Source organism: Echinops telfairi, unplaced genomic scaffold, assembly GCF_000313985.2.
Source record: "Echinops telfairi isolate 266 unplaced genomic scaffold, ASM31398v2 ScPeMD7_2;HRSCAF=8, whole genome shotgun sequence".
NCBI classification, from domain to species: domain Eukaryota; kingdom Metazoa; phylum Chordata; class Mammalia; order Afrosoricida; family Tenrecidae; genus Echinops; species Echinops telfairi.
In genome coordinates, this window is record NW_022103898.1 from 76,438,571 (window position 1) to 76,449,515 (window position 10,945).

General features: G+C 44.6%; 1 protein-coding gene and 2 pseudogenes across 1 annotated transcript in view; all 3 read left to right on the forward strand.

Moving 5' to 3' along the window:
- LOC101657285 overlaps positions 1–10,454 on the forward strand; it is an 18,156-nt pseudogene extending 7,702 nt beyond the window's left edge.
- Positions 1–10,945, forward strand: part of LOC101657590 (retinol dehydrogenase 16-like) — a 93,174-nt gene that overhangs the window by 2,543 nt on the left and 79,686 nt on the right. The window lies entirely within an intron of this gene.
- LOC101658765 overlaps positions 9,474–10,945 on the forward strand; it is a 24,113-nt pseudogene continuing 22,641 nt past the window's right edge.

Here is a 10,945-nt window from a genome sequence, read left to right on the forward strand (position 1 = left end):
GTGATCCTGGACGTCACCCAGACAGAGAGCATCGCAGCAGCCGCTCAGTGGGTGAAGGACCGTGTGGGGGACAGAGGTACCTTCCAGATTCCTGTTGTTTGTGTCTCTTTGATTCTTGTAGTGTGTGACTGGGAGACCTTTCTTCTGCTGCCTGGAGAGATGCCTATGGCTGAATTCCTGTGCTTCAGGGTGAATCCGTACTTGTTCATCTAGATCGCCACCCTGCCAGCCCGAACCCCTTCTCTTTCCCACTCTCTCTCCCATCTCAATCCTGGAGCTCGGTAGTTTTAGTGAGTTTGTGCTGATGAGAATTTGGTCTTTCGGAATTCACATCTATCCTCTCTCCTTCCCCTGAATGAAGCGAAGGTTCTTGGTTTATTTCAGTCTGAGGCCCCGAGTTAAAGATCAAAGCTGACTTTCAGGTTGAAGTCTGAAAAACTGGAGGATTGAGTGGGGTTTGAGGAGCCATGCTGGGGCCACATTTAGTACTTCACCCCATCTTCCTGGTGCCCCACAGTTACCTGTGGTGAGATGAAGATGAACCCCATTTTCATCTGAAGATACTGACTTCAGAACACCAAACTCCTGGCTGACAGGTTGTTTCCGACTCTTGGCAGTGAGGCCTGAAGGAATTGGTAGAACTGCCCCTTAGGGTTTTCAAGGATAGAAATCTTACAGAAATAGATGGATACATCTTTCTCCTGAAGAGTGGCTAGTGGATTTGAACCACCAACCTTTCACTTAGTGCCGATCTGCTTAAACACGGAACCAGCAAGAATCCCTAAAAGTCATTTCGCTAAAATCAAGAAAAGACCATAAGTTCTAGCATCTGATTATAAACATCTGATTGTCGTGGGAAACACGGGGAAAAAAATCAAGATTTACAAACCAGACCCACAAATTCAATACTGAATCAAAACACCTGTTAATACTGTGCCAAATAAAGAATTATATTTTTCTACATAGCTTGTATATTTTTCACTTACAAAATGATGGACACATTTACACCACAATGAAAATTTCTTCAGAAATATAATGCCTACTGGTTTGGAATATCCTACTTCTATGAGTCCCAGTCTACTCTACAGCACACACAAAAACAACAAGAACTTTTTACTCTACCCTTATGCTAGTTGTCAGCAAGTGGATTGTTAGTCATGATGTTGTTACAGAGTAAAACTGCTCTGTAGAGTTTTCTTGACTGTAATATTTGGTTATGCCATTACTTATTTAAATATCATCTTATTTTTGATAGTGAAATGATTTCCTAAATTTATTGCCATACATCTCTTTTGAGATACATTTTTAATCTTTATGAACATGCATTTTGATCGAATCTTTAGAAATAATGTATCTGGTTGGACTTTGGGCCTCTACTAAAAGCTCACCTAAGTACAAGAATGGTTTGTTCTAGTTATGTGGCACTGTATGATACCTTCCCGGCACAATCGCTGAAGACAAAATGGGTACTTTAGCATATGTGGTGAAGAAAGCTGATGGTTCCTGCTATTAAAAAATACACAGTTTGGGGTCTTAAAGGTTTGTAGTCAAACAAGTGGCTATCTAGCAGGGAAGCAACAATACCCACATGGAAGAAGCACACCACCCTGGATGATCATGAGGCATCAACAGTACTAGGTATCAGAAGTTCAAAAATAAGCAATCAAATGGATGTGAAGGAGTGTGGACAAAGTGGAGACCCCAAACCCACCTGCAAGACAATTGGACAGGCCCTCGCAGAGGAGCCGCAGGTGGGGGGGAGGGGGGAGGATGAGGAAGTCAGGCTGTGACATAGCACTGATGAAACTCATAAGCATCCTCTGGTTCTTTAATATTTCCTCCCCTTACTATTAAGGCTTATGTTTTACCTCATCAATGCTGTCAGACCTACGTACATTCAGGCATATAAGTAAGATTGTTCGATGCAGGAATGCCAGGATGGATGACCTTACAGAAACAGCAACAGGAGTAATATTAACCTGAGGATATGGGAAGATGGGGGCAGGAGAAGGGAAAAGAGGGAGCTGATAGCAATAGAATTCCACTCAAGGGAAGCAAATAACAGAATTGTAGGAGGAAAATATATATACATATAATAATAATAGAAGATAATAATATATAACAATAATAATAATGTAATAATAATAACAAGGGTTCCTGGGGGGAAATGAGGTAGAAGGAGGGGATAAAGAGGAGCTGAAGAAAGAAAATGTTTTGAAATGATTGTAGTAGCAATTACACAATTATGCTTGAATTATTTGAATTATGGAATGTTATGACGTCTGCAAGAGCTCCCAGTAAAATGACAAATTAATATAAAGAAAGAAAGAATGTATCTGGGCCAGAGAATTTGCATTTCTTTTAAAGGTAGACCATGTGTCTGAGCAGGGTGAAGACTCATGTTTCTGGACCAATACTTCGAAAGTGCGTAGCCATCCCTGCCTCGTGCCCTACATCCGCTTAAACCTGCTCTTGCCGCACTGCACTCACTTGGTTGTTAGCTCTTAGTTCCCCCTGAATTTTCCCTAGAGGTTTCCTGAAAGCTGGTTGCCTGGGGACCGAGGGAGTTGTGGTGATGGTGCTCATCTAGGAAGGGAGAGATGGTGACATTTTTCTGGGGTACACTCCTGACACTGGGCTGTGAAGTACCGTATATACTTGTGCATAGGCCGAGTTTTTCCAGCACATTTTTAATGCAGTTTTTGCGGTAAAATTGGGGGCCTTGGCTTATACTCGAGTATATACGGTAACCCTGTCTTTAAACTTTCCAGCACAGAGGGTGAACTTTGCTTTCCCAGTGGGTGTTGCTCAGTATTGAAGCAAGAGGTTTCAAGGCTGGTCTTCTGATGTCAAATAGAGGACTGTTATGCAAAGTCCCCCCACCTTGGGATTTCAGGTCTGTTTTTTTCCAGCCAAGCTCTACTAGGATATTGATTTCTGGTACTCCTAGTACCATAATGTGTTAGTCTAGGAAAACAAATCCACAGAAACACACACACACACACACACACACACACACACACACACACGAGAGAGTTTTATATAAAATGTAAATGTACATTAAGAAAGCATCCCAGTCCAGTGCTGCCCAAGCCCCTAAGTCCGAAATTAGTCCATAGGTCTGACACCGACCTACAAAGTCCTCCTCAATCTCACAAAGCACACACAATGACGCCGACTGCAGGAGGAAACCTGAATCAGTGAACTTGTAAGCATCTCAGCTCTGGCAGGTCTCCACCACTGCTGCTCCAGCACCCAGGGCTGCATCGGGGTAGGTCCATGTGGCTTCTCCTCAGGGATGTCTTGCAGGAAGTCAGCCTTGCAAACTGAAGCAGGGGACTGGCTAAGGCAGCTGCACCCTAGTCCGACCTTGAGAAAGCAAGAGACTGGAGAACTAGAAAGTTGAGACTGACAGATCCATTTATCTCTCCACCCTTCAATTGATCCCACAGGTGTTTCTTCTTTCCCCCCTCTTCTTTTTCTCTCTCTTCCTCAGTCTTGCTTCCTTGTTTGTCTTGGGCACTCGTAAATAAGGTGTCCAAAACAATACAAAAATGTAGGTGGGCATATGAGGGGCCACCCCTCCAAACTGGAATTTTGTTTAAAGCTATGAATTTACATTTTTTTACAAAACAACCTTATCACCTTTAAAGTACTCTCTGTTACATGGAATCTGTGATTCCATGCTTGGAAACATTTTCCAAACTCCTCCGTTTGGATGGCTGACAGCAGCTCCCCCCCCTCCCCCCCTCTTCTATGTCATCAAATCACTGTCCTTTCATGTCTCTTTTCATTAGTGGGAACAAAAAGAAGTCACATGGAGCAAGGTCACATGAGTAAGGTGCAGGGGGTAAGAGAGGCATGCTCTTTTTTTTTTTTTTTGCTCAAAACTGGTGCACTAAGATGGCTGCGTGAGCAGATGCATTGTCATGGTGGCAAAACCAGTCCACTATCTTCCACAAATCAAGCCTTTTTTGTGGCACACTGTTAGGCTATCTTTTTAGAACCTCTAAAGAGAAAGGTTGATTAACCTAATGGAATGAACTCCATATGCACTATGAGTCAACATTTTTGTCCATTTGGGGAGTTGACAGGCATCCAGAATGATGTTTGTCATCAATGGACATTTCCCCTTTTTTGAAATGAGAAAACCACTCATCCACTTGAGTTTTTCCATAGTGCTGTCCTTGTAAATCCTGTTCAACATCACACAACAGTTTCTGTGGCATTTTTTTCCTGAGCAGGTAACAAAAGTTCACAGCTGTATGCTGTTCTCTTAAATCTATCACAAAAAAATAAACCTATCACATAAAGTAAGGTTCAAGGAAAACTGCTTTTATGAAAAAATTCACTGTGACCAGAGAACCTTCTCAGGTGAAGCCACTGTGTGCACTAACTCGGCGAAAGAGGTGCTCGCCTAGCAGGGGTGAAACTCGTACTATGAAAGCTCCACCCAGCAGAGCTTTTCCTGCTTTGTTTTTTGTGTGTGCCCTCTTGTATGTGTAGAAAATCCAAACACGATTATCTGTGTTTTTAGACTAGTGGACACACTCTATTTCTTTAATAGTAGTTGTTACGTTCATTAAATAGAGGCGATTACCCACTATCTATCAGGCATGGGCTGAACCATGAAGAATGAAAGGAAGAGGGAGACATAGTTAGTTACTACCCTTCAGCAGATTGTAGGATCTGCAGACCCTCCATACCCAGCATGTGTTGTGTGGCTATTTGTTCTGTCCTATTCCTCTTATCCAACATCTAGTTAGACCTCTGCACTCAAAAAAAAATGTGAATTTGTGATGCAAATGAGGTGGGTTGGAGTGGAGTTGCGAAGTCCATCTGTGGACAATCAGATATTCCCTCCACAGAAGGGTTACAAGGAAGGGGATGATTCAACCAAGGTGCAGTATAGCACCTATGAAACACACATCATTCCTCTAGTTCCTGAATGCTCCCCACCCACCCCCACCTCCCTACTATCATGACCCCATTCTATCTTACAAATCTGGCTAGAAGGAAAACATACATTGGTACAGATCATAGCTCTTAACAAATAGAATTCAGGACAAAGAACCCCTCAGGAACCGTAATGGGAGTAGTGATAATCATGAGGGCAGAGGGGTGGTCGGGAAGAGGGAGAAAGGAGGAACCAATACAAAGTTTGGATATATAGCCCCCCCAAAGGGATGAATAACTGAAATGTGGGTAGTGGGAGACAATGGACAGTGTAAGGTAAGAAATAATAACAATATGTCATTGATCAAGGATTCATGAGGGCCAGAGAGTGGGATAGGGAGGGGAAAAGAGGAGCTTATACCCATGGCTCAAGTAGAAAATGTTTTGGAAATGATAGCAACGTATATACCAATATGCTTGATACAATTGATGTATGGAATGTTATAAGAGCTGTAAAAGCCCACAAATAAAATGATTTTTTAAATGTGAATTTGGACTCCAACTGTATCCATATTGGGTATACCCTCACACTGTCTCTTCTCTAATCCCCCACCCCACCCCACCCCCGTTACCAGGTCTCTGGGGACTGGTGAATAATGCGGGTGTCTCGGTTCCCTCGGCACCCAATGAGTGGTTGACCAAAGAGGACTTTATGAAGATACTGGATGTGAATCTTCTGGGACTGATCGAGATGACCCTGAGCCTGCTAGCCCTAGTGAGGAAGGCAAGGGGCCGCCTGGTCAACGTTGCCAGTATCATGGGCAGACTGAGCTTTATGGGTGGAGGCTACTCCATCTCCAAGTATGGCGTCGAGGCCTTCTCTGATTCCCTAAGGTATGGAACTGGCTCTCTTGCTTCTGTTCTTCTGTGGGAACCTGTTCTGCAGGTTCATTGAATCACAGCTGTAGATCCCTCTTGGTGATCTCCTTCTTGCATGGTTGTATTCCTCCCTCTCTGAATTGAATGAGCATTTACTGGGAACCACCTTTCAACATCCAGAGTGTAAGTAGGGGCCCAGTCCTATAATGTTTAGTGAAACATGCCCCTGCCTGCAAGTAGAGTTCACGACTGGGGATTGTCTGAAGCAGCATTGGAACTCAGATACTTTGTGTCCTGATTAATCAGTTATTAACGGTGCGCTTTATAGGCTCTCAAGCTGATTACAGGACAGTATATTGTAAAACATTGCATTGTCTTCTCTGTAATGCTTGGGACCAAAATAGCCTTATAGCCTGTGGTTGAGGTAAGTATCCTGGCGTGGGAGTCTAAGCCAAGGGGTGAAGGACGAAGAGAAGCCTTGTCCTGGACAAAGAAGGGCTTCCAGCTCTGGCTATCTAGATATCCTCAGCCCAGCAGAAGCTAGGTTGAAGGTGAACATGCTGCCTGTGCTCCAGGAGGAAGTACCTGGCAGGTAACTGGGAAGGTGGGCCAAGCTGGGCTGGGGAGATTCTTTGGGCCCTTTAGTGCCATTGGCACTATGTGCTCTTGGCCCTGGATGCCCATGGAAAGAAGTAGAACAGGAGAGCTACTTGGTGATGTCACCCTCCGGGGACCTCCATTGGCCGTGTTGAGTAGGTCTGACGGCAGAGAGACACCCATTGGAGTACTGGTGAAAGAGTTCTGCTGACAGACAACCTGGGCTTGACTCGGGCAGGTTAAGGCAGGAAGGGGATAAAGAAAATGCAAGAGGTAAAATCCACAAGGCTTAGTGATATTTGCACTAAGGGGAAAATAAAAGGTGACAACATTTTAGTCAACTTGCTCCAGGACAGGTCGGCTTGAGAGCTGATGAACTCATAATGTGAAATTATTTTGAAAGAATATTTATATTCTTTTTTACCAGACAGAGGTAATGGCATGGTCCTTCTTATTTTTGCACTGGCTGCTACCCTTCCCAGCTCCCCAGCTTATTTTGCCAAAATTTGGGATTCTATTGTCTTTATTTTATACTCCCTAAACCTCTGAGATCCTCTGCCCCATGTCTTTCTGCCTTGCAGGAGAGATCTCTCTCCCTTCGGAGTGAAAGTGGCCGTGATCGAGCCTGGTGCATTCTTGACTGGCATGGCTTCCAATAATATCTTTTCAAGAAAGATGCTGGAGATGTGGAACCAGTCCAGTCAAGAGGTCAAGGAGGCCTATGGAGAGAAGCTCCTGGAGTCCTGTGAGTGGACTGTCAACAGAGTAGCGAGAAGCAAACTCCTGTCTAGAAGGCCGGGCCCCTCATTTACTCAATCAAACGTTCTGTCCTTCAACTCTGCCTTCTCAACAGAGTGGAGATCTTCAGCTCTATCCCCATTGTCCTCTATGGCCAATAGGTAACCCACAGAAAGGACCCATGAGTTTGGGATTGTTCTAGAAGTACAGGGAGTTCTTCCCTTCTGCCTTCAATTTCCTTCTGTGAACCCCCTCAGTATTTTGACTGGAGCCAGAGAGGGGAGAAACCCAGGCATTTCTCCCAAACTGAGAGAGCTGGTTTTCACCGACTTCGATGATTGTTGGCTGTCTATGTATTCTCAGGCTGAGACCCAGGCAGGTATTGTGCGACCACTGTTCCAAGGGAGGGCTGGCCTAGTACAATCTGGTTGGCATAAAGTGAGAGATACGGTTTGGGGGCCACTGGGATTCTTAAGAACTTTTCTCCCAAAGCTAGTCCCAGGGTTGGAGAAGTGGCAGGTGAGAGTATAATCTATGTCTCTTTTTATTCCGGACAGACTTGAAAACTATTCAGAAGATGAATACAAAGTGCTCATCTAATCTGTCCTTAGTGACAGACTGCATGGAACATGCGCTGACCTCCTGCCATCCCCGCACCCGGTACTCAGCTGGCTGGGATGCCAAGCTCATCTACCTTCCCATGAGCTACATGCCCACTGCCCTGGTGGACACCATAATGTCTTTGCTCAGCCCAAAGCCTGCTAAGGCCTTGTGAGGACAGGACTGGCGGGCTTGGTGGGCTAGATTGGCGTGCTGGGTGAGGGGGGGATGGGTCAAAGAACAATAGGGTGCTTTTTCTTTGAGGGAGGGTGCTTCCATTTAACATGGGTTCCTGCTCATCTTCAGAACTTGACGATATTCGCATAAAGAACCAAGATTTCCAGTTTGAAAAGGGACTCAATAGCACTTATTGGTGCTCTGTTGTTTTGGGTCGCCACTGACTATCTGAGCCTCCTGGGTCTTCCTGCCCCCTGATAAATTCCATTTGGGGGAGTGTGTGAGAAGGGGGGAAGCTCAGTTCTCATCTTCTGTGCATCCTGTCCATCTCCTCATGACCTGCAAGGTGGGTGGCCTGTCTGTACCATCCACAGAGTAAAAATGGCCTGGGGGAGGTGTAGGCACTCCTACTCTGATGATACCTGTGCACATGGAGAGAGAATGGCGAAGGGGCCTGCATTCCTGTCCTCTTCACGTCCCATCCTAGTCGAGAGGCCTGTTACACGAGAGTAGGAGTCTGCCCAGCCCTCAGAGGAAGAATCTTATAGATGAAACTCCTACCTCCCCTATCAATATGTAGACTGAATTTTCTCATGTTGGATGCTTGGGCCTAGGGAACAGTACTTGGCCAACCCTCAGTAGAATGATCTTAGAGGTGCTGGTCAGGAGCAGTCCGGGGTAAGGGCAGCACTAAGCCATTTCCAGGGCCAGCCAACCACTGGGCCTCATCTTTCTCCTGCAGAACTGGAAGAGCCTCTGCCCATGGGAATACTTCTCAAACTTTGAGTCATATCCTCTGCCTTCTCTCCACCACCCTTGACCCATTACTGAAGGCAGAATGGCTGGGAGATATTTCCCAAGGCAGCTCTGGAGGTGCTGGGCTGGGGCACTTGTAAAGTAGGGGGAATATCCTGATGATATAGCCAGGCCACTCCACTTATCATTGTTCATGAATTCATAAAAATCTAAACGTTTGAGCTACTACCAGCTATTGCATAATTCTTTTACCACAGCTACAAAGACAGTGTGTAGTTCAGTTTATCGAACTAACCTATAGATATCTTCAGTTATTATCATTCTGCCTTCTGGGCTAATATAACAGATTTTAACATCAAAAGCTGCCCATCTATCCTGGAACTGCCATCTGTGAGCTAAGCAGAAAGTTGTTTGTCAGGTACTCTCTAGGTGGCACTGGGCTCTGGCCACTTCTCGATGGTTCCAGGGAAAATAGGCTACCTCCTTATGGACATTGTATCACCCTATATTCCCCCAGTACTTTATTCTGGTACAAATCATTGCTTTTTATTATGAAACTATAGGGGGGAGGGAGTTAAAAAAAAAAAGCAGCATTGCTAGAAAATTATAGAAACTATTGTTTCTTGGCCTATACTCCAGCTAGGTCTAAATTCTTCTGAAGGTGGAGTTTCTATCTATATCTCTAGCCCTTTCTGGGCCTTTTTATTTACATCACATCAAAATAACAGTTTGACCTTCTTAAGGGACTCAAATTATGTTCCTTTTAAATGTTCTTTTTGTTTTGGTGACAAACAGATATCTGAAGGGGCAAGATTAAGGCTGTAGGCTGGATGGGGTAAGTTTTCCCCATGAAAACTTAGGGCAGCGCTGGAAACTCTTGATGAACAGCTGGATTGTGATGAAGGAAAGACAATTCCTCAGCTCAATTTCCTGACCTTTCATTTTTTCCTCCCTAATAAATTTTCAATTTTCTTAAAATTTCTTTAAAACAAGGCCCCACATCCCATCAGCCTATGTGCTTTGAGCAAATCTATCAAGATCACCCATTTGGAATGCTAAAAATGAACAAACAACAAAAAACCCAGTCTCCATAACCTGCTGATATGATTGCTGTGTCGCGGATTTAATTGGCCCCGCACTCAGAACTCACTCTTTTGTTTGCACCTTTTTCCCCAAAGACACTCTAATGAGACAGCTGGCCTGCAGCCACCCACTGGTTGCACTTGTTACTGTTAGGTGCTACGGAGGCAGTTCTGATTCACAGCGATCTTCCGTGCACTAGAATAAAACCTTGTCCGGTCCTGTGCCTGTCACAATTATTACATTTGAGCCTGTTGTGCAACCAGTGTGCCAATCTATCTCCTCAAGGGTTTCCCCTTTTTTGGCTGACCCTCTGTTAAGCATGATGTACTTTCCCAGGGACTGCAATGTTGCTCCTGATCATATGCCCAAAGCATGTGAGACAAACTCTTGCCATGCTCACATCTGCGGAGCCTTCTGACTGTGTTTCTCCCCAGACTGGTTTGTTCTTCTGGCAGTGCAGCATTCTTTCACCGTGCTTCACCAGCACCAGAATTCACTTCCATCCATCGCTCTTCTGTCTTCCTTATTCATTGTCCATCTTTCGTATGCTTCCGAGGTGATCAAAAGCACCATGGCTTGGGCCTACACCTTAGTCTCTACTGCACTTTAGTCCACAAGGTGCCATCTTCGCTCCTTAACGCTGTAAGCGATCTTATGCCGCAGATTTCCCCCAACACAATAGGTCATTTGATTCCTTACCGTTTCCACGATATTAGTTGTGAATCCAAGGAAAATGAAATACTTGACAACTTTGATCTTTGCCCAACTTATCATGCCGATTTGCCTAATTAGGAGGATTTTGTTTATCTTTCTAGTGAATTGCAATCCATTCTGAAGGCTGCAGTCTTTGATTTTCATCAGCAAGTACTTCAAGTCCTCCTTGTTTTCAGTAAGCAAGGTTGTGTCATGTGCATACTGCAAGTTGCTAATAAGACCTCCTCAAATCCTGATGCCAAGTTCTTGATAGAGCTTTTCAGTTCATTTGTTCAGTACACAGACTGAATGATTACATATGGTGAAAGCATACAACCTTGACTCACACTTTTCCTGATGTTAAACCATGTAGATTTCCGCTCTGTTCAAACTGCCTCTTGGTCCATGTGCAGGTTCCACACAAGTACAATGAGGTGTTCCGGAATTCCTTTTCTTTGAATGTTACCTTTGTTATGAGCCACACAGTTGAATGACTTTGCATAGTCAACACAAGTAAACACTGTCT